Source organism: Heterodontus francisci, chromosome 31 (genome assembly GCF_036365525.1).
Source record: "Heterodontus francisci isolate sHetFra1 chromosome 31, sHetFra1.hap1, whole genome shotgun sequence".
Classification (NCBI taxonomy): Eukaryota; Metazoa; Chordata; class Chondrichthyes; order Heterodontiformes; family Heterodontidae; genus Heterodontus; species Heterodontus francisci.
In genome coordinates, this window is record NC_090401.1 from 39,183,263 (window position 1) to 39,205,004 (window position 21,742).

At 42.5% G+C, this 21,742-nt stretch overlaps 1 long non-coding RNA gene across 1 annotated transcript in view; it reads left to right on the forward strand.

The window, feature by feature from the left end:
• Positions 1 to 21,742, forward strand: part of LOC137347168 (uncharacterized) — a 32,035-nt gene that overhangs the window by 8,333 nt on the left and 1,960 nt on the right. Inside the window, exon 2 of the long non-coding RNA XR_010968883.1 lies at positions 7,782 to 7,878. This is a non-coding gene — a long non-coding RNA (uncharacterized lncRNA). The remainder of the gene's footprint in view (positions 1 to 7,781; positions 7,879 to 21,742) is intronic.

The window sequence follows — 21,742 nt, forward strand, 5'->3', positions numbered from 1 at the left end:
CACAAAAACCTACCTACTCTTCGAGGGTGCCTCAGAATTGAGGCTCTCTCATCCTGGAGCTACAGCATCAGCAGTGGCCACCACTAACAGTAGCAATGCTGAGTCTGCTGAGCTGTTGACCCTCTGGCAGCTCTAGGGGATGGGCCGCCATCCTGAATTGAATGGCCCCAGCAGTGGGACGTCAGCCTCTGCCAAAAAATTCAGCCCCTGCTATCACTTTACCAATTTCTGAGAGTAGACTGACAGGGCAGTAATTGGCCAGATTGGATTTGTCCTGCTTTTGCAGACAGGACATACCTGGGCAATTTTGCACATTCTTGGGTGGATGCCAGTGTTGTAGCTGTACTGGAACAGCTTGGCTCGGGGTGTGGCTAGTTCTGGAGCATAAGTCCTCAGGACTACAGCTGAGATGTTGTCTGTGCCCTTAGCCTTTGCTGTATCCAGTGCTCTCAGCCATTTCTTGATATTAGGTGGAGTGAATTGAATATTCTGAAGACTGGCATCAATGATGGTGAGACCTCAGGAGGAGGCTGGGATGAATCATCCACTTGGCACTTCTGGCTGAAGATGGCTGCAAATGCTTCAGCCTTGTCTTTTGAATTGACATGCTGGTCTCTGCCGTCATTGAGGATGGGGATGTTTGCAGAGCCTCCCCCTCTCATTAGTTATTAATTGTCCACCACCATTCATGGCTGGATGTGGCAAGACTGCAGAGTTTTGATCTGATTCATTGGTTATGAGATTGCTTAGCTCTGTATATTTCATGTTGCTTCTGCTGTTTAGCATGCATGTAGGCCTGTATTGTAGCTTCACCAGGTTGGCACCTCATTTATAGGTATGCTTGGTGCTCCTCCTGGCATGCTCTCCTGCACTCCTCATTGAAGCATGGTTGATCCTCTGGTTTGATGGTAACGGTAGAGTGAGGAATATGCAGGGTCATGAGGTTACAGATTGTGGTTGAATACAATTCTGCTGCTGCTGATGACCCATTGTTCCTCATGGATGCCCAGTTTTGAGCTCCTAGATCTGTTCTGAGGCTATCCCATTTAGCATAGTACAGAGTATCTTCAGTGTGACAACGGGACTTCGTCTCCACAAGGACTGTGCGGTGGTCACTCCTAGCAATACTGTCATGGACAGAAGCATCTGTGACAGGTAGATTGGTGAGGATGAGGTCAAGTAGGATTTTCCCTCTTGTTGGCTCCCTTACCACCTGTCGCAGACCCAGTCTGGCAGATATGTCCTTCAGGACTCAGCCAGCTCGGTCAGTAGTGGTGCTACTGAGCCAGTCTTGGTGATGGGCATTGAAGTCCCCCACCCAGAGTACATTCTGTGCCCTTGCTACCCTCAGTGCTTCTTCCAAGTGGTATTTAACATGGAGGAGTACTGATTCATCAGCTGAGGGGAAAGCAGTACGTGGTATTCAGCAGGAGATTTCCTTGCTCATGTTTGACTTGATGCTATGAGACTTCATGGGGTCTGGAGTCAATGTTGAGGATTCCCAGGCCCACTCCCTCCTGACTATATACCACTGTGCCACCACCTCTGGTGGGTCTGCCTGCTGGTGGGATAGGATATATCCAGGAACGGTGTTGGAGGAGTCTGGGAATTTGGCTAAAAGGTATGATTCGGTGAGTATGACTATTTCGGGCTGTTGCTTGACTAGTCTGTGGGACAGTGCTGCCAATTTTGACACAAGTCCCCAGATGTCAGTGAGGAGGACTTTGTAGGTTCGACTGGGCAGGGGGTGCCTTTGTCGTTTCCTGTGCCGAGGTCGATGCCAGGTGGTCCGTCCGGTTTTATTATACACATAGGGCGGCACAGTGGCGCAGTGGTTAGCACCGCAGCCTCACAGCTCCAGTGACCCGGGTTCAATTCTGGGTACTGCCTGTGTGGAGTTTGCAAGTTCTCCCTGTGTTTGCGTGGGTTTCCTCCGGGTGCTCCGGTTTCCTCCCACATGCCAAAGACTTGCAGGTTGATAGGTAAATTGGCCATTAGCAATTGCCCCTAGTATAGGTAGGTGGTAGGGGAAAAATAGGACAGGTGGGGATGTGGTAGGAATATGGAATTAGTGTAGGATTAGTATAAATGGGTGGTTGATGGTCGGCACAGACTCGGTGGGCCGAAGGGCCTGTTTCAGTGCTGTATCTCTAAACTAAACTAAACTAAACTCTCCTGTAGTAGTTTGCTACAACTGAATGGCTTGCTAGGACAGTTTAGGACAGTTGAGAGTCATCCCCGTAACCCTTGATGTTTTTAATATGTGGTGATCTATCGATTTCAGTCTATATTAGTGTAATTAAAGAATCCTAACATTACTATTCAATTTTTGTTACATGCCATTGAAATATGCCAAGAAGTTTTCTCATCTATCTCCTTCTCACTGTTTGGGCCTCTATAAAAAAAATCAACAAATGCAACAGTTCCCCCTCTGTTCCTCAACTCAAGCCAAACATCCTTAATCAATATGGTCACGCCCCCTTCTCTTTTTCCTTCTCTTCCATTTCTGAATACATGGTAACCAGGAACATTAAGAACTCATTCCTGGCCTTGGTTGAGCCAGGTCTCTGTTAATGCAAATCCCAATTGGCAATTTGTGCCTGCATCTTACCAATCAAATTAATAATACATACAATATAATACCTGCGCCATTACTTTCGTTATTTTCCGCAATCTGGTCCCTGCAATTCTGGGATATTTCTGATTTTACTGCTGTTTGTATCTTTTTGTCCTCTGATATTATTACAGTCCCTTTCTGCTATTTTCTGGTTCCCCTTCCCCTACCAAATGAGTTTAAACTCTCCCCAACTCTACTAGTTAATCTCCCAATGAGAATATTGGTCCCAGCTATGTACAGGTACCGTTTCTCCCAGAACCTGTCCCAATGCCCCAAGAATCTGAAGCCCTATGCCCTGCACCATTTCTCTAGCCATGCATTTTCTTGAGTTAATGATGTTCCAAAACTAATAATCCTTTATTTTATATCCACTAGGTATTTGAGACATACATTAACACATTGCCTTGCTTAAGGGTCTCCAAACTGCACTGAATTCCATAGAGGCTGCTTCTATTTACTGAATATAGAATGAACGCTCTCACCTGCTGAGGGGTATATGTAATTGTAATATCTCCAAATTTGCAGATGACACAAAACTGGGTGGGAGGGTGAGTTGTGTGAAGGATGCAGAGAGGCTTCAGGGTGATTTGGACAAATAAGTGAGTGGGCAAATGCATGGCAGATGCAGTATAATGTATATATGTGAGGTTATCCACTTTGGTAGCAAAAACAGGAAGGCAGATTATTATCTGAATGACTATAAACTGAGAGAGGGGAATATGCAACGAGACCTGGGTGTTCTCGTACACCAGTCGTTGAAGGTAAGCATGCAGGTGCAACAGGTGGTAAAAAAGGCAAATGGTATGTTGACCTTCATAGCGAGAGGATTTGAGGATCAAGGACGTCTTGCTGCAATTATACAGGGCCTTGGTGAGGCCACACCTGTAATATTGTGTGCAGTTTTGGTCTCCTTATCTGAGGAACGATGTTCTTGCTTTAGAGGGAGTGCAGCGAAGGTTTACTAGACTGATTCCTGGGATGGCGGGACTGACGTATGAGGAGAGATTGAGTCAGTTAGGATTATGTTCACTGGAGTTCAAAAGAGTGAGGGGGATCTCATAGAAACTTATAAAATTCTAACAGGACTTGGCAGGGTAGATACAGGAAGGATGTTCCCGATGGTGGGGGAGTCCAGAACCAGGGGTCATAGTCTAAGGATATGGGGTAAACTTTTCAGGACTGAGATGATGAGAAATTACTTCACCCAGAGAGTGGTGAGCCTGTGGAATTCGCTACCACAGAAAGCAGGTGAGGCTAAAACATTGTATGTTTTCAAGAAGGAGTTAGATATAGCTCTTGAGGCAAAAGGGATCAAAGGATATGAGGAGAAAGCGGGAACAGGTTACTGAGTTGGATGATCAGCCATGATCATAATGAATGGTGGAGCAGGCTCGAAGGGCCGAATGGCCTACTCCTGCTCCTATTTTCTATGTTTCTATGTTATATCACTTTCCTAAGCCAAGGTGCAGGTCAGCAAGAACCAAAAATTAAGACCCTAAATTGTACATGGATGTACAGTTTATCAGTACAGAGATTTGGTAAATTTCTTACTGCTTGTCAAGATGGGACCACACTACCCATTTAGGCAAAGACAGCTGCAGATTACTGGAAGAATCCCATCCTCTAGTTGTGGCTATAACCCTAATGGCCGTATCAGTGAGTCAGGGTGGCTACTCAAATGACAATAGAGCTTTGGAATACTGCAGAAGCACCTGGCTCAGGTATAGAGATTACTAATTCCACTACAGAGGATTGACAATTCAAAAATACAAGGAAAATAAGTAACCTTAGTGCCAAGTCAACCCAAAGTGACTTTGCTTAGTTGTACCTCACCTATCCCCTCACCCCGGAGACACTGAGTTTCCAATTTCACTGAAGCAGAATAAAGTGCAAAAGTGAAGTTCTTCCCAAAGAATGAAAATCACAGATGAATTACCTGGGTTGTTGTTATCATCCCCATGGAGAGTATGAATGAATGAATCGCCCTGCAGGACAAGCAAGAGGCAGACCTAAAGAGGAGAGAGAAATAACTCATAAATGAGGTGGTGGGGGGGGGGGGGGGGAGAAATGGGGAGAGGCTGGAAGAAACGTCTGCTATAGGCCAGGTGGCCGTGGAGTAACCAAAATATCTCACAGATACCAACATTTTAGATCTTCCTTCTTCAGGTGAAAGATCGTGACCATTTGTATTTGTACCAACAGTGTCTTGTCAGTTCTAAATCTTCCACATTTACACATATTGTCATGATTTGAAAAGGAAAGTCTGTTCAAAATGCTATATGCTAGATTCTATATAACTACAGCTATTTGCCTGCACGTATCTCAGTTGAATGGATCAAATCTTTAAATCTGCCCCCATATTGGACTTGAGCAAAGCTCCACCCACAGAATGCAGCACCTTGCCCATCTAAATTGGACAAGTGGATTTCCTAGGACCTGGCCTCCACAGGTAAGCTTCTTCAAGGAAGATAATCATTTCAGTTGTTGACAAATGTTTTCAATTGCATTTTACTCCATGAATTAATTATTTTTGCAGAGTAATCTAAATATCCAGCATAATTAATATGAGGAAGTGGAGTTAATGTAGGTTCACGAATTGGAGGTGCAGCAAGCTCCTGGGTAGTTTGTCCACACCTGTCGCTACATTGGAACCTGTGCTTATAGACCTCTCCAAACATATCTCAATGTGTTAGAGGAAAACCTTCCCTTTACTGTCTTTAATCACAAGAGAAATTTGTGCTATCTTTCAGGATGAGCTGAAGACATCTAGAATAGACTTGGTTCTTCCTGTAGAAATGAAGGTTATCACAACATGAAGATTTGGTGCTACCAGATCTTTCTAGGCCACCCAAGGTGTCATTTGTCAAATCAGGCAATCTGCAATATGCAGATGTAGCAAGCACTATGTTTGCAAGGGGAACACCTTCATCACTCTTTCTGTGTAAATGAGGCTGACAAGATGAAGCACTTTCAGGGTTCTCAAGGATGCCAGGATTCCCTCAAGTTCAAGGCTCCAAACACAGTGCACATGAAGTATCAGGGCTCCATTTAATCAAACTCATGGTGAACAATTATGTGAACATCAAGGGTTTGCAGTTAATTAATATTCAGGTGGTAACTGACTGCAGAAGCATCATTGTGCATGTCAATGTGCAGCCTGCATTTTTCCAAAGGAAGGAAACACAGAGGAACAAATCATAAAAGACCAGGACTAGCATCTGCATCCATGTCTGTTGACCCTATTGAAAATGCTGCTATTAATAATGGAGCATCTTGGACTGCCTGCCTCAGCATCTTTTTTTTTCTTTCATGGGATGTGGGTGTCATTGGCAAGGCCAGCATTTGTTGCCCATCCCTAATTGCCCTTGACATCTGAGTGGCTTGCTAGTCCATTTCAGAGAGCAGTTAAGAGTCAGCCATATTGCTCTGGGTCTGAAGTCATATGCAGGCCAGACCAGGTAAGGACAACACATTTCCTTCCCTAAAGAATAGTAGCGAACCAGATGGATTTTTTTACAACAATCAACGATAGCTTCATATCAATTTAATCTCGACCAGCTGCCACGGTGGGATTTGAACCCAAGTCCCCAGGGCATTAGCCTGGACTTCTGGATTACTAGCCCTAGTGACAATACCACTAAGCCACCATCTCTCAGTTGATGCAGTCTCATCCCTACTGTCACTGTATTGCCTTCGGTCTTGCCTCACTGTCACTGCACTCCACGTGATCTCAGCCCAGCTGTGCTTGTACTCCCTACCGTCTCACATTCACTGTCCTTGTACTCCTTGTAGTCTCACCCAACACTGTCAATGTACTTCCCATGGACTTGCCCACGCTATCCTTGTTTGTTGTTCCTTGGCTGCCAGCTCCACATGCAAGAAAAGTGTGTCATCCAGCAGTGGCCCAATGGAAAGTATGTGAAAAGGGCAATAGCTGCATACAGAGCTTTAAATGATATCTCCCAGAGGGTTTGTGTGGCAGGTCCTATTTTAGGTTTGTGCCAGATTTGATAGGTTCCACCAGAAATGTATGTTTAAGTGAGAATCACAGTGACCATCATCTTATGCTTGATGCCAACAAACCGATTTTTCATTTGTAGCCAGTTGACTTGGTTAGTGATATTGCACCGACCAGCAGTATTTTCACTAGAGGGTGGCCTTCAGCTACACAGAGGCCCAGCCTCTTTTGGGGCATTTCCTCCAACAGCACCTCCAAGTCTTCAGCATCAAGGAGAAGCAATTTCTCCGCTGTAAGCAACTAGCCCACCTTTCTGCCATCACCATAACTTCCCCTTTAGTGGCAAGCTGCAGCCCATAAGTAACCTGTCAAATTAGGCAAAGAGATTCTCATTGTAAAATTCAGTGCAACCTGCCCTTTGAGCAGTTGGCATAACTAAGCCAGTTCAAGCTCATTTTTGTCATTCTCAGAAAAGTGGAGTTTAAGTGATTTTATAATACTCTTCAACACGTCATGTTTAGTAGCTGCCTTCCAGGGTTTCATTATTTTATAAAGGAGACGAGCATTTAAGAACAGCAGAGGTAGCAAGAAAATTACAGGCAAAACTTTCCATAAAATTTGCTGCAGCTTGATCACCACTCCCTTTAAAACATAAGGAGATCTCGCCATCTGACTAATTTCAGACCTGAACAGATTCTGCTTTTCAATGCAAAATGCAAACTAGTGATTTAAAGTAATTGAAAGATGCTGAATGCTAAGCATCATCACAATGCAAACTGCCTTAATTCAATATGTTCTCAACTGTGGGGGTGAATTTTCTGGGCATGAGTTCTCAATCTCTGTTGCTGTAACGTCAGCAGCTCTTTGGCAGAAACCCTGTTCAATGAGGTACAGTGGGAGAAGTTCCAAGGAAATTCACCTCGGATTGTGATTTGTCACTCTTTAAATGTAGTAAAAACTGTGCACTCTTTTTCAAACAGCATAGTCTCCAGCTGTAATTTTTATTTGCAAAGTACACAGGAGGGATTTTTAACATACTCTGCCAAGTGGGATTGGAGCGAGCATAGTTAAAATAACTATGGGAAGACTTATCACTCTATTTTTGCTCAATTCTTGCCGGCCATCATCTTAAATGAGTAATTGTTTTAGGTGGCTGAGACTTAGATGGGAGCATCATAAATAATTATTAATATGTGATGTTATTAGGATCCTAATGCCGTTTTATCGACGTATTGAGTGGGGTGCCTGATGTGTGCGACTTGCTCAATAAATCCTGAAAACAGAAGAAGAGGTGTTCTCTAAGGTAAGTCAAAAACTTTCCTTATTTGGGCTAGGAGAAGCAGCCGAGCTCCTCTGGGCTCTACAAGGAATATTTGGGCTTCTGTTATCCCAGGATCCCCCATTCCACCCGTGGAAAGTACCCGCTCGTGACTTAGCCTAGTGACAGCAAATGGCATCCTGATTGCGCAATTTAGACCCATCAAAATCTGGCCAGCTGCTTCTTTCTGTGCATTTTGAGCAGGCAGCTGGCTTGTGGGATGTAAGTGAGGCCTGAGAGTTAAAATCGTCCCATCAGCATTATGTCGAAGGGCCTTGTCACACCAGTTCAATTGCCAATGTCTGTGCTGGAAAGGGCTGCCTGTACCCCTTCTGAATCTATCTCTTTATTCCTAAATCAGAGCACCAAAATCCTGGATACAATTGTCCTGGAGTAGAAATTCAGCTTGGACTGTAGCACAAAACTGGTGCTGTCTCATCAGTGGCCATCTTATGCGCCACTCAATATTCAGTCCATTGTGGGTAATGGAATTGACTATCAGGGCAGGGAGCATAACAGGTGACAAATATGATACTACTTGTTTTGTGCTGCCACCCAAAATGCATTTCTACACCTTGGAGTCTGTTTTCAATCCAATTACGGATGACTTTTACAGCTGATAATTTTTGTGGCATGTTTTTGTCAATGTACAGTGCTACTGTGTTTCAGTTCACCATAACAGTGGAATAGGAATTGCGTTGGGCCCAGACCTCCTACTGGAGTTGTGAACCTAGAATCATAGAATGGTTACAGAAGGCAGTAATTAGGCTTGTTGGGCTCATGCAGCTCTTTACAAGAGCAATTTAGCTAGACCCACTTCCCGACCCTTTTCCCCATAGCCCTGCAAATTTTCTCCCTTCAGGTGCTTATCCAATATCTTTTTGAAAGCCACTATTGAACCTGTCTCCACCTTTCAAGCAGTGTATTCAAGATCATAACCACTTGCTGCTTAAAAAGATTTTCCTCATGTCACTTTTAATTCTTTGGCCAATCATTTTAAATCTGTATCCTCTGGTTCTCAACCCTTCTTCCAATGGGAACTGTTTCTCACTATCCACTCTGTTCAGACCCCTCATGATTTTGAGCCCTCTATCAAATCTCTTCGCAACCTCCTCTTCTCTAAGGAGAACAACCCCAGTTTCTCCAATCTATCCACGTAACTGAAGTCCCCCATCCCTGGAACCATTCTCGTAAATCTTTTCTGCACCCTCACATGCTACAGAATATCTGCCCATATGGTAGTCTCCAATCTGCATAACGCAGTGTCTTTTTTAATGTTACATTGCAATGCCATTTTAATCATATAAAATGTGTTGCTATTTCTTCCTGTGATTCTGGGAGTGCAGTCATTCGTTCTCACATACATTTTTTCTTAGACATTTTCTTTCACCATTGGTAATTTGCTTTAAAAGCTTAAAGTTCCTAAATTGTTAAAGATGTTGCAATCATATAATTAGGGCACAGTCCAACCATTCACATCATTTACATGCAATTTAAATACCTTTTGTTTGTGCTACCACATGGGCAAACTGAATGCAGCATAAGCCCTTGAGAATCTCATTTACATTTTGCCGTCATATCTACAAAACAAACATGTTTTGCCGCAAGAAACAAATGCTTGATAGTTGTGTGCTCAGTTATTACGACTGCTGAATTATTTCTCACAGAGGCCCCTGCATGCAATTATGGCTTTCTCAACGTGAAAGGGATTCAATGTTACAACCATGGTGTGGAAATACGAGGTTGATTCTGAGTCTATATCATCAGTACACATTTAGCAGTGGTATTTGTTAGTCTTAAACTTTCTAACATTCTCATCAAGAGGATCAAAAATCAATTCATTAACTTCAGTGTTGCAGTCATATGATGTTATACATTTGAACAGATCTGCACCCCAGTCTTTACAGTTATTACAGTACTTGGCTACTACACTTATATTATACCTATAAATCCAAAAAAAAAATCCAAGGTCATATTCTGCACCATAAACCCGGAGATTTGGATCTATGGGTTAAGGACTATGCAAATACCAAAGATTCTGAAATGGGAGGGTGAGCAGCCAGAGGCTATATTCATATGGGAACTAATGACATAGATAGGAATAGGTTTGATGTTCTGCGAGTTAAGCAGTTAAGTTCTAGAGTAAGGAGCAGAACCAACAGGATAGTAATCTTGTACAGTGCCTTGGACCAGGCAGGGAGAGAAAGATTGTCAACATGTTGCTAGAAGTGTGGTATAGAATTCACCAGGTTTCCGATTCGTGGCACACTGGGACCACTTTTGGCACCCATGTAAAAAGTGCAATGGGGATAGACTTAAATATTTTAGTGTCTCAGCCGAGGCTCAGTTGCTGGCACTCTTGCCTCTGAGTCAGAGCATTGTGCGTTCAAGTCCCATTCCAGGACTTGAGCACAGAAATCTAGGCTGATACTCTAGTGCAGTACTGAGGGAGTGCTGCACTGTCAGAGATGCCATCTTTCAGATGAGACATTAAACTCAGGCCCCTCTGCCCTCTCAGATGGACGTAAAAGAACCCACAACACTATTGTAAAGAAGAGCAGGGGATATATCTCCTGTATCTTGCCCAATATCTATGCCTCAATTAACATCACGAAAACAGATTTTCTGGCCATTATCACATTGTTATTTTTGGGAGTGTGCTACGTGCAAATTGGCTGTCGCGTTACCTACATTACAACAGTCAAAAGTTCTTCATAGGCGGTAAAGTGCTTTGGGACATCTGGTGGTTGTAAAAGGTGCTGTATAAATGCAAGTCTTTCTTTTTTCTTTTAAGCTAGTTTGGGGGTGAGAGGAAAAACTTTACAGTAAGTCAATAAGTATGAGAAAAAGACCAATATGCCAATTGGACTGGGTGGAGATAGTTACCAAAATCTGTACACAAACGCACATAGCATAAAAAATAAAACAACCTAGTTAGAAACACAAATTCACCTTAAAGAGAATGATGCAATATTCATAACAGAGGCCTACCTACAAGCTGGGTATAATTGGAAGCCAAATATGCCAGGTTGCAGGATCTTTAGAAAGGAGAAAGAAATTGGGAAAGGAGATGGAGCAGCAATATTGATAAAAGAGACAATTACAGCAGTAAAAAGAAGGGATTTCAGAAACAGTGATTAGGCAATGGAAACACTAAAGTAGAATTAAAGAGCAAAGGATGGAAGATTCCTGTTGTCTATAGATCTCCTGATTAGTAGTAATATACTGGCAGTTGTGTAAATACAACAACAACTACTTGCATTTAAATACCACCTTTTCATAGTAAAACTGCCCAAAGCATTTCACAGGAGCATTATCAGACAAAAATGTGACACTAGCTACACAAGGAGATATTGGGACAAAACTTGGTCAAAGAGGTAGGTTATAAGAAGCATCTTAAAAGGAAGTGAGAGAGGAGGAGAGGTTTAGGGAAGGAATCCAGAGCCAGAGCTTAGGGCCTAAGCAGCTGAAGGGACAGCCGCCAATGGAGGCGTGAAGGAAGTCAGGGATGCATAAGAAGCCAGAATTGGAATTCTCGGAAGGTTCTAGGGCTGGAGGGGGTTACAGATATTAAATGAGCGTTCAGCATTGGCTGCTTGTGTCAAACGCCAGACATCATACTTGCTCCACTCTGAAGCAGCGGCTGGCACTGCAAAAGTAAGTTTAATTTTATTTAGTGAAGCCAGAAGGAGTAGAAGAACATTTCTGCTAGTCGCTGGTGCCCATGGTAGGCGCCCCCCCCCTCCCCCATCCCAACCCCGCTGCCTCTCCCTGTACAACCCTGATGGATTTTTTTTTAAGTGACAAAATTGTAGATACATTAGTTATAATTTTTCAGAACTCTCCACATTCAGGAATTGTGCTTTTGGATTGAAAAATTGCAAATGGTAGTCTATTAATTAAGAATGAAGGGAGGGAGAACTGAGGCAATTACAGAACTGTTAGTTTAACGTCAATTGTGTGGACGTTGCTGGAATCTATCATCAAAGACAGAGTGACTGAGCACTTGGACAACAGTCAGCAAATATTTGTGAAGGGTAGGTCAGGTCTGACTAATCTATTTGAAATTCTCAAGGAGTTCACCAGCATGGTGGATAATCATGTCTGTGGATGCTGTCTATGTCAGCTTTCAGAAGGTGTTTGATAAGGTCCCTCACTAGAAATTATCAGCAAGAATGAAAATGCACAGAATTGGAGGTAATCTTATTGCATGGGTTGGTAATTGGTTGGGAGATAGGAGGCAGAGAGTAGGGATAATATAGGAACAGGAATAGGCCATTTAGCCCCTCGAGCCTGTTCCACCATTGAGATCATGGCTAATCAGTGACCTACCTCCACATATCCACCCTATATCCCTACCTTTGTTCAGCAATAATCTATCAATCTCAGATTTAAAATACAATCATTCTAACATCAATTGTTGTTTGCGGAAGAGGGTTTCAAACTTCTAACACCCTTTGGGCTGGATTTTGTAGTTCCGCTGTGCCAAAAATGGCAGCCACCCCCATGGGACCTGCACCCCTGCGCCGACATGAATCTGTGGCAGGCGGCCACTTTACATATTCATGGCGGCTGCCTCCCCCCCTCAATCACGTGGTTGGGGCAGCATTGGTGACACCGCTGAAGGTGTCACTGATGTGGAAGCAGGTGCTGGTGCCATTTCTAAAAGGCTGCCAGCTCTGCAGACAGTTCAACAAAGTGCAGAGTTAACCCCTCCCTGTACACAAAGTGCAGCTCCAACAACACTCAAGAAGCTCAACACCATCCAGGACATAGCAGCCCACTTGATTGGCACCCCATCCACAACAAAATCCCTCCACCATCGATGCACAGTGGCAGCAGTGTGCGTCATCTACAAGATACACTGCAGCAACACACCAAGGCTACTCAGGCAGCACTTTCCAAACCCGTGACCTCTACCACTTAGAAGGACAAGGCCAGTTCCCCTCCAAGCCACACACCATCCTGACTTGGAACTATATTCCTTCACTGTCACTGGGTCAAAACCATGGAACTCCCTTCCTAGTAGCACTATTGGTGTACCTCCCCACATGGACTGCAGCGGTTCAAGAGGGCAGCTCACCACCACCTTCTCATGGGCAATTAGGGATGGGCAATAAACGCTGGCCTGGCCAGCGACACCCACATCCCAAGAAACGAATTTTTTAAAAGTGCAGAGTTCACTCCTTCCCCCCACTTCCCTATACACAAAGTACAAAGTTGACCCTTCCCCCCACCCCCCTAATGGACCATCAGAGTGCAGAGTTCACCCCTTCCCCACCTCGGTGGCGCCAGCTTTCTCTGGACGGGAAAGTAAAGGCGCATGGGTGCCACTCGTCATGCTGACGATTGGTGACTGAAGGTAAGATTGCTGTGGTTTATATTTTAATTCATGCAAATGTGTTATTTAAATATGCTACATTGGGTCCCTTTGCAGAGTGGAGGAGTGGCTACCATGGAGCTTCCCCGCCACCAGGAAGATAGGGCATTGGGTTCTGTGGCGGCCGCTGCTGCACTGCTTCTCCGGCGCACCCCCCCCCCCCCCCACAACCCCTGCCACAAACTGTGCCCCCACCCCCCCCCCCCAGCAATGGAACCCAACGTCAGGTTGGGAAGAAAAGTGTTTCCTAATTTCACTTCTGAAAAGTGTGGCTCTAATTTTTAGACAATGATTCACTGGCCCTTGACTCCGCGACCACTGGAAATAATTTCTCTCTATCTATCCAGGGAGCATATTCTGATTGGAGGGATGTGGTAAGTAGTGTTCCACAGGGATTTAAACTGGGTCCTCAGTTTTGCACCAGATATATTAATAACTTGAATGAAGGAATAGAGAATTGTATACCCAAATCTGCAGATGACACTAAGTTAGGAGGCACAGCATGTATAGAGGGAGCAGGAACTTATCGAAGAACATAGACAGACTAAGTGAGTAGGAAGATCTATGACAAATAGAATTCAATGTGGGAAAGTATGAAGTCATTCACTTTGGGTTTGAGAAAGACAAATTGGAATATTTTCTTAATGAGGAGACATTAGGACCTGTAGAGGAGCAAAATAGTTTAGGTGTCCATGTATACAAATTGCTATAAGCTAATGCACAGGTTCAAAAAATAATCAAAAAGATAAATGGAATGTTAGCCTTTATAGCGAGGGGGTTTGAATGCAAAAATGAGGAAGTGATGCTTCAGTTGTGCAGACTCAAGGTCAAATCCCATCTGGAGTACTGCCTCAAGAAAGGTATATTGGCTTGGAGGGGTTACAGTGTAGATTCACCAGAATGATACTGGGGTTTAAATTATGAGGACAGATTCCATAAATTTGGTTTCTATTCACTTGAGTTTAAAAAGGTGAGTGTTAATCTTATTGCCTTTAAAATAACAAAGAAATTCAACAGGGTAGATGAAGAGAAGCTATTTCCTTTGTTGGTGGAATCCAGAACAATTAGAGCTAGGCCAAGTAGGAGTGAAGTCATGAGGCACTTTTTCCAAGAGATGTTTGTTAGTTGAGGGGATAAAGGGACCTGGAGTACAGGTGGGTAAATGGGGTTGAGTACAGATCAGTTATGATCTAACTGAATGGTAGAACAGGCTTGAGGGGCTAAATGGACTACACCTTTTTTTATGTTTTCTCGGGATATGTGCATCGCTAGCAATTGCCTATACCCATTGCCCTTGAGAAGGCAATGGTGAGCACCTTCTTCTATTCTTTTGTAGCACTGTCATCACACCTGAATAAATTAGGAAAGAAAGACTTGGATTTATATAACGCTTTCACAACCTCATGATGTTCCAAAGTGCTTTACAGCCAATGCAGTATCTGAAGTGTAATCACTGTTGTAATGTCAGAAATGTGACAGCCAATATGCACACAACAGCGTTCCACAAAACAGCGATGAGATTATGCCCAGATAATCTGTTTTATTGATATTGGTTGAGGGATAAATATTGGCCAGGACACTGGGGATAACTCTGCTGCTGTTTTTTGAATAGTGCCATTGGATTTATTATGTCCACCTGAGAGGGTAGATGGGGCCTTGGTTTAATGTCTCCTCAGAAAGAATGCACTTCTGACACTGCAGCAGTCCCTCAATACTGCACTGAAATAATGTACATAAATACATACAATTGAATAACAAATATAATTAATCCTTTACCACCATGACTGGTATAAGTATTTCTATAGTACTGTTTCCTTTGAGGGTCTGACTGCAATGCATAGCGACCTTTGCAGCCAATTTAAAATAATAGCATTTGTAAAAGTTCAAGGTTTTATTCAAGAAGGAAGCAAACTGTGAGAACTAAGGGGAGTCAGGCTGCCCTTCCCCTTTTCTGGAGGTTTCTCCTTCCCACTGAAACATAGATTTCTTCTGCTTCTGGTGTACAACTGCAAAATCTGGAATGTGGTTGATTCCTGTTAATGTCTCACTGACTTGACATACAAAAAGGGTGCAATTACCAGCAGATGCAAAATAACATGCAGCTAGGAGCATGTTACAACACATAAAACTATTAAGAGGTACACATTATATAAACTATAATAGTGAACACCGAGCAGTTTCTCCACATCACCCAAACTCATCAGTTGTGCTGTAGCATTGCTCTAGCAATGATTCAAAGAGGTATACTTGGTTTCAAATCTTTTAAAATGCTTCTCAAAGTTGACAGTATAACTTTTCTGTGTGTCACAAACATGTTACTCAAACTGCAGCGTTATTGCACCATGTAAGTCATATTGCAATCCTATTGTACCATATGACTCATGCCACAGTGATGTAGGATTGAATCATCCTTCATACATGTGTAAAACACTTTTGGTAGTAGCTCTGTCTGCACCAAGCATCGATGCACTGAGTCATAAGAATACCACTTTTCAAATTCTGGAGAAGTCAATTGGTCCTGATGATAATTTAAGCCACCAAATGGAATATAACTTCTACCAATGCACACATCACAACTTTACAAGCAGAGATGAACCATTAAGCTTCACTAACGATTGTGGCTTTTAGCTATGTGTCGATAAATGCAGGAAAATTGCCTACAAAACCAAGGTATTATGGAACCTACATTCAGAGAACAGGAACTTTGCTGAAACAATTCACTAAAAGAAAGAACATTTTAGACTTTGACAACAGATTTACCGCAGCTACTGGTTATTGAGGTGCTGGGCTGAGATACATAAAAAAATTAATACATTTTCCAAAATTGGAAGACAAATGTAGAAGTATAATTAAAAAAGGTGATTGAGCTTAGAAGGACGGCATGACTAAAGGTGGCAGTAACCAAGGTTTGAATGGAACAGGCAATGGTAGGAATGGTACTACTGTTTAAAAAACATAAAAACAGAATTAATTGCTGATTGTGACAGGGGGAGGGGTGGGTTTTCAAAGGGTGACCGCTAATTTTTGTCTGAAAATGGGCAGCCAGCAGAGAAAAATCTGATGGGAACCTTGGACACCTATTTGCTTGCCTGATTCAATATTCCCTTGAAATTGCTGTCCACCAATCTCACCCAAAACGGGGGATAGGGCTGTATAAATATGCAAATTGGGGACCGACACCCATTGTCAGACTCCGGTTGCAATTTTCATGGGTGAAGAATATGATGTGCACGCTAGTCCTAGCTCTCCTTGCTGTCTGCAGTCATGGAGTTCTAAATAAGGAAATCCCTCATCTGACAAAAAATGGGTATCTCAATTTGCTCTGCTGAACTTTCAGTGTTCCTGGTTTCCAGGGCTACTAGAAGGTTCTACATTGGGTGTGCTCATCCTCTATGTTGCTACAGACCTTTAAATCTTGCAGCAGCAGCAAGAAACATCTTCCGCCATAATGGCAACTTCCTAATGTATTGCACCCACATTATGTTAATTTGGCTGAGCCTGCAAACCTCGGCTAGGCCATCCCACTTCTTGTTCAATAGGTGGGAAATGTAGTATTTGTTTTTTGGGAAGAGAGAGAAATAAGGTTTGACCCTTTCAGTGTCACAGATGTTACTCATGTACGAGTTGTATCTTGAGAAGCTGCTGCCAAATGTACTTGTCAGCAGAGTTTCTCTGGTGTTTAACATCTTTTTTATGTCAAAAATTGACCTGCTTGACCTTTACACTCTAAGCTTTTGATTGGGTGGAAAATCCACTTTGAAATCTGATTTTCAACAAATGGAAACTCAGATTTTTTTGGAAGTTGGTCTAAACTCTGAAATTGACAAAGAGCCTGAAGGAAGATGGCAAATAAAAGATATAGACTTTTTTGAATAAAATAAGGAAGTTAACAGGCATAATAGATTAGATTAGCTGGGAAAAAAGTAAAATTAAAGAGAGAAAAGGAACGTTTGAAGAAATGGGGCTAAAATACAATCGGGTCAGCAGAAAAAAAAATAACAAATTTTTGTTTCCAATGAAAATTCTATTTTAGATATTTATTTTAGTAGTTTATAGAGTTAATATTACGCAATGCAAGTACTCTTGACATTTGAGTAATTACATAGACAATCAGCCCATGTAGCTGTAAAAATATCTCTGTATCTGTTGGCAATCTAAGGGTTAATCTGGTCCCATGTTTGCAGTGTTGCCCTTGTTTATGCTCTGTTTTTAACATTCCTTATTATCCCAGCTACAACAGGCTGCAGTTTCTTCCGTTCGCAAATGCAGAACAGTTTAATAACCCTTCATCCTTCTCCACCTAGGGTGTGGCTCAGACTCCACATGTGGTGGTAAAATGAAACATTCGGGATATTTTTCATGTGGCAAAAATAGGATCAAAATTGATGGTTTGAGCAGATTGTGATGCATGTAAATCAAGGACATGTTGTGCAATTGAGAGGGGGTGTTTTGCAGAGTAATGGATAGGAAATGACAACTCCATTAAAAACACATGCACGAAAACCAAGGACCTGCTGTTCTTCCCAAGTACACTGTATCTTTCTGGACTTCATATCCCAGTAGCCATGTCGGACTTACAAAGCTGCACATTCATTCTTTGCTGTGCCCACAAGCATATTGTTAACTTCTGGCGGATTCTGCAAGTTTAACCACTTTTTGTAAAAGTCAGAGATCTCTTCTGATTTTGTTAACTGCTTTAATTCCACCCAAAAAGATATTACTTATTCTCATTTACCAGATGATCATCAGCAGTAGATTTATCAGTATTCAACTACAAGTAATTTCTTGGTAAAACTGTAGTTATGATGTAACGATTATTAATTCTTCAATGTGAACATCATTACACACCAGTCACACTGAGCATACTGACAAGCAACTCAACTGACAGCTACTATACTGTTAATTTATTTACACTAGGTCTCTTTTGTCTAATATCACTATCAGATACTTCAGGGCATTAGCTAATCTTAGGCCTTCGATAACAGTTATATGGCACCTCCCAAGTTTTTATTATGTAGGATTAGAGAAAATGAGTGTCAATTGACACTCCTAAATATTAGTGAAAGTAATAGTAATGGAAATAGGGAAAGATGCTCTTTAAAAAACACTAAAAGGGGATTGAAAATGTAAGGGAAGTACTTTCTGTTCTGCATGCAATAATATCCAGCCAGTTATGTATTTTATCAGGGTTGGGCAGCTCCAAATTATTTTCGTAGGCAATTTGAAGTGATGGTTCTTGTTATAATCATAGAACTCCTAAGGCCATAGCAGTTAGGAGTCATGGAGCTTTCCAAGTCTACTAAGAAGTCCAAGTGTCCTTTATTTTATTTATTTTTATTTATTTAGAGATACAGCACTGAAACAGACCCTTCAGCCCACCGAGTCTGTGCCGACCATCAACCACCCATTTTATACTAATCCTACATTAATCCCATATTCCTACCACATCCCCACCTTCCCACACTAGGGGCAATTTACAATGGCCAATTTACCTATCAACCTGCAAGTCTTTGGCTGTGGGAGAAACCGGAGCACCCGGCGAAAACCCACGCGGTCACAGGGAGAACTTGCAAACTCTGCACAGGCAGTACCCAGAATCGAACCCAGGTTGCTGGAGCTGTGAGGCTGCAGTGCTAACCACTGCGCCACTGTGCCGCCCCTGTGCACAAATATTTATGAATTTCAACCAAAACTAATTTCTACCAAATTAGTAGAGAAGCTGATTTCTATTCAGTAAAGAAAAATGGCATTGATTGAGAGAAGAACATTTTGCTGTACAGAAGGACAAATGAGACACTTTGCTCTGTGTGCAAAATTAAGAATGGATTCCCTCACAGATAATACTGGGATGGGTTGAAATGGCATTTTGTGGTGTTAGTGATGAACACATTAACACACTTGTATGAAAGTTATTTGTCTTGTATTTAAATGTGGGTGCTGATGTATTTAAATTAATTAACATTTTTGGTTAAATAGCAGAAAGAGGAATTTCATACAAAAATACATGTATTCACTACTACTATCTCACAGTACTGGGAGGTTTACAGGGACAGTTCAGTACAATAATTTTTCTTTAACTTAGACACAGCACAAAATCTTTCTAAGTTCTCAACACTATTTTTACTAATACAGTCATAGACATTTAAGTGTCTGATATTTATACGCATTTCCATTTCCTGCATGCCTTTTTGAATCAAATGTTGCTGTTTTCTATTCTGTGTTTCTTTATTAGCCTCTGCTGCCTTCACTCTTGATCTCACTGTTAGCAAATCCTGACTGCTGTTAGCATGATAACCTTGCCAGCAGAACTCATAGTATTTTAATTATGATAGCTTGCATCGATTTTCCATCTGAAAAAGGAAAAGACAGAATTTTCCCCAAACAATTTGCCTCACTGATCTTTGCATAAAAAAAACAGAGCTGAAACATGAAAGGATATCTTATTGACTGCAATTTTTAAAACTTCGAAAATCTTCCAGTCAGTGTAGTGCATTTATGAAGTAACAGTCTGTATGTACAAAGGCTGCATTCATTTCAAGTATCTCTAGCTCTGTTTCGAAACAATAAAACATGTTGATATTTGTGAAAGGGTATTAGTTAATCCCAACAGGACATGATGTATGTAAATACTAAATAATCAGCTAATTGATGTGGATTGGAATGTTTGCCAGCAGGAATATCATGCTGCCGTAATGATGTCAAAATGCTCCCCCCCTAATTGCAGGATTAAATGAAGTGATGGATTGCCTTTAAAATGCAATTACCAGCTCTTGCATATCATGAATGGATCTTTCTTACACGTCATATATTTCTGATTTTTGGTGTTCTTTACTTTCCCCCCTTTCCCTGTATATACACCAAGAAATAGTGGGGCAGCACAGTGGCGCAGTGGTTAGCACCGCAGCCTCACAGCTCCAGTGGCCCGGGTTCAATTCTGGGTACTGCCTGTGTGGACTTTGCAAGTTCTCCCTGTGTCTGTGTGGGTTTCCTCCCACATGCCAAAGACTTGCAGGTTGATAGGTAAATTGGCCATTATAAATTGCCCCTAGTATAGGTAGGGAAATATAGGGACAGCTGGGGATGTGGTAGGAATATGGAATTAGTGTAGGATTAGTATAAATGGGTGGTTGATGGTCGGCACAGACTCGGTGGGCCGCAGGGCCTGTTTCAGTGCTGTATCTCTAAATAAAAAAAAATAAAAACAGCGGAATGTGAAATGGCAAAATATTACATTTTTGTTGTTTTCTTATTGTGTACAGAGAAAATTAAACCATCATAGAACATAGAACATAGAACATACAGCACAGAACAGGCCCTTCGGCCCACAATGTTGTGCCGATCCTTTGTCCTCTGTCAAGGACAATTTAATCTATACCCCATCATTCTCCTTTATCCATATACCTATCCAAAAGCCTTTTGAAAGTCCCTAAAGTTTCTGACTCAACAACTTCCCCGGGCAAGGCATTCCATGCCTCGACCACTCTCTGGGTAAAGAACCTTCCCCTGACATCCCCCTTATATCTCCCACCCTTCACCTTAAATTTATGACCCCTTGTAACGCTTTGCTCCACCCGGGGAAAAAGTTTCTGACTGTCTACCCTATCTATTCCCCTGATCATCTTATAAACCTCTATCATGTCACCCCTCATCCTTCTCCGTTCTAATGAGAAGAGGCCTAGAATGTTCAGCCTTTCCTCGTAAGACTTATTCTCCATTCCAGGCAACATCCTGGTAAATCTCCTCTGCACCCTCTCCAAGGCTTCCACATCCTTCCTAAAATGAGGCGACCAGAACTGCACACAGTACTCCAAATGAGGCCTTACCAAGGTCCTGTACAGCTGCATCATCACCTCACGGCTCTTAAATTCAATCCCTCTGCTAATGAACGCTAACACCCCATATGCCTTCTTCACAGCCCTATCCACTTGAGTTGCAACTTTCAATGATCTATGCACATAGACCCCAAGGTCTCTCTGCTCCTCCACATGCCCAAGAACCCTACCGTTAACCCAGTATTTTGCATTCATGTTTGTCCTTCCAAAATGGACGACCTCACACTTTTCAGGGTTAAACTCCATCTGCCACTTTTCAGCCCAGCACTGCAACCTATCCAAGTCCCTTTGCAGACGACAATAGCCCTCCTCGGTATCCACAACTCCACCAACCTTTGTATCATCTGCAAATTTACTGACCCACCCTTCGACTTCCTCATCCAAGTCGTTAATAAAAATCACAAACAGGAGAGGACCCAGAACTGATCCCTGCGGCACGCCACTGGTAACTGGGCTCCAGGCTGAGTATTTACCATCTAAGACCACTCTCTGCCTTCTATCAGTTAGCCAATTCTTAATCCAACTGGCCACATTCCCCACTATCCCATGCCTCCTGACTTTCTCCATAAGTCTACCATGGGGGACCTTATCAAATGCCTTACTAAAATCCATGTACACCACATCCACTGGTTTACCC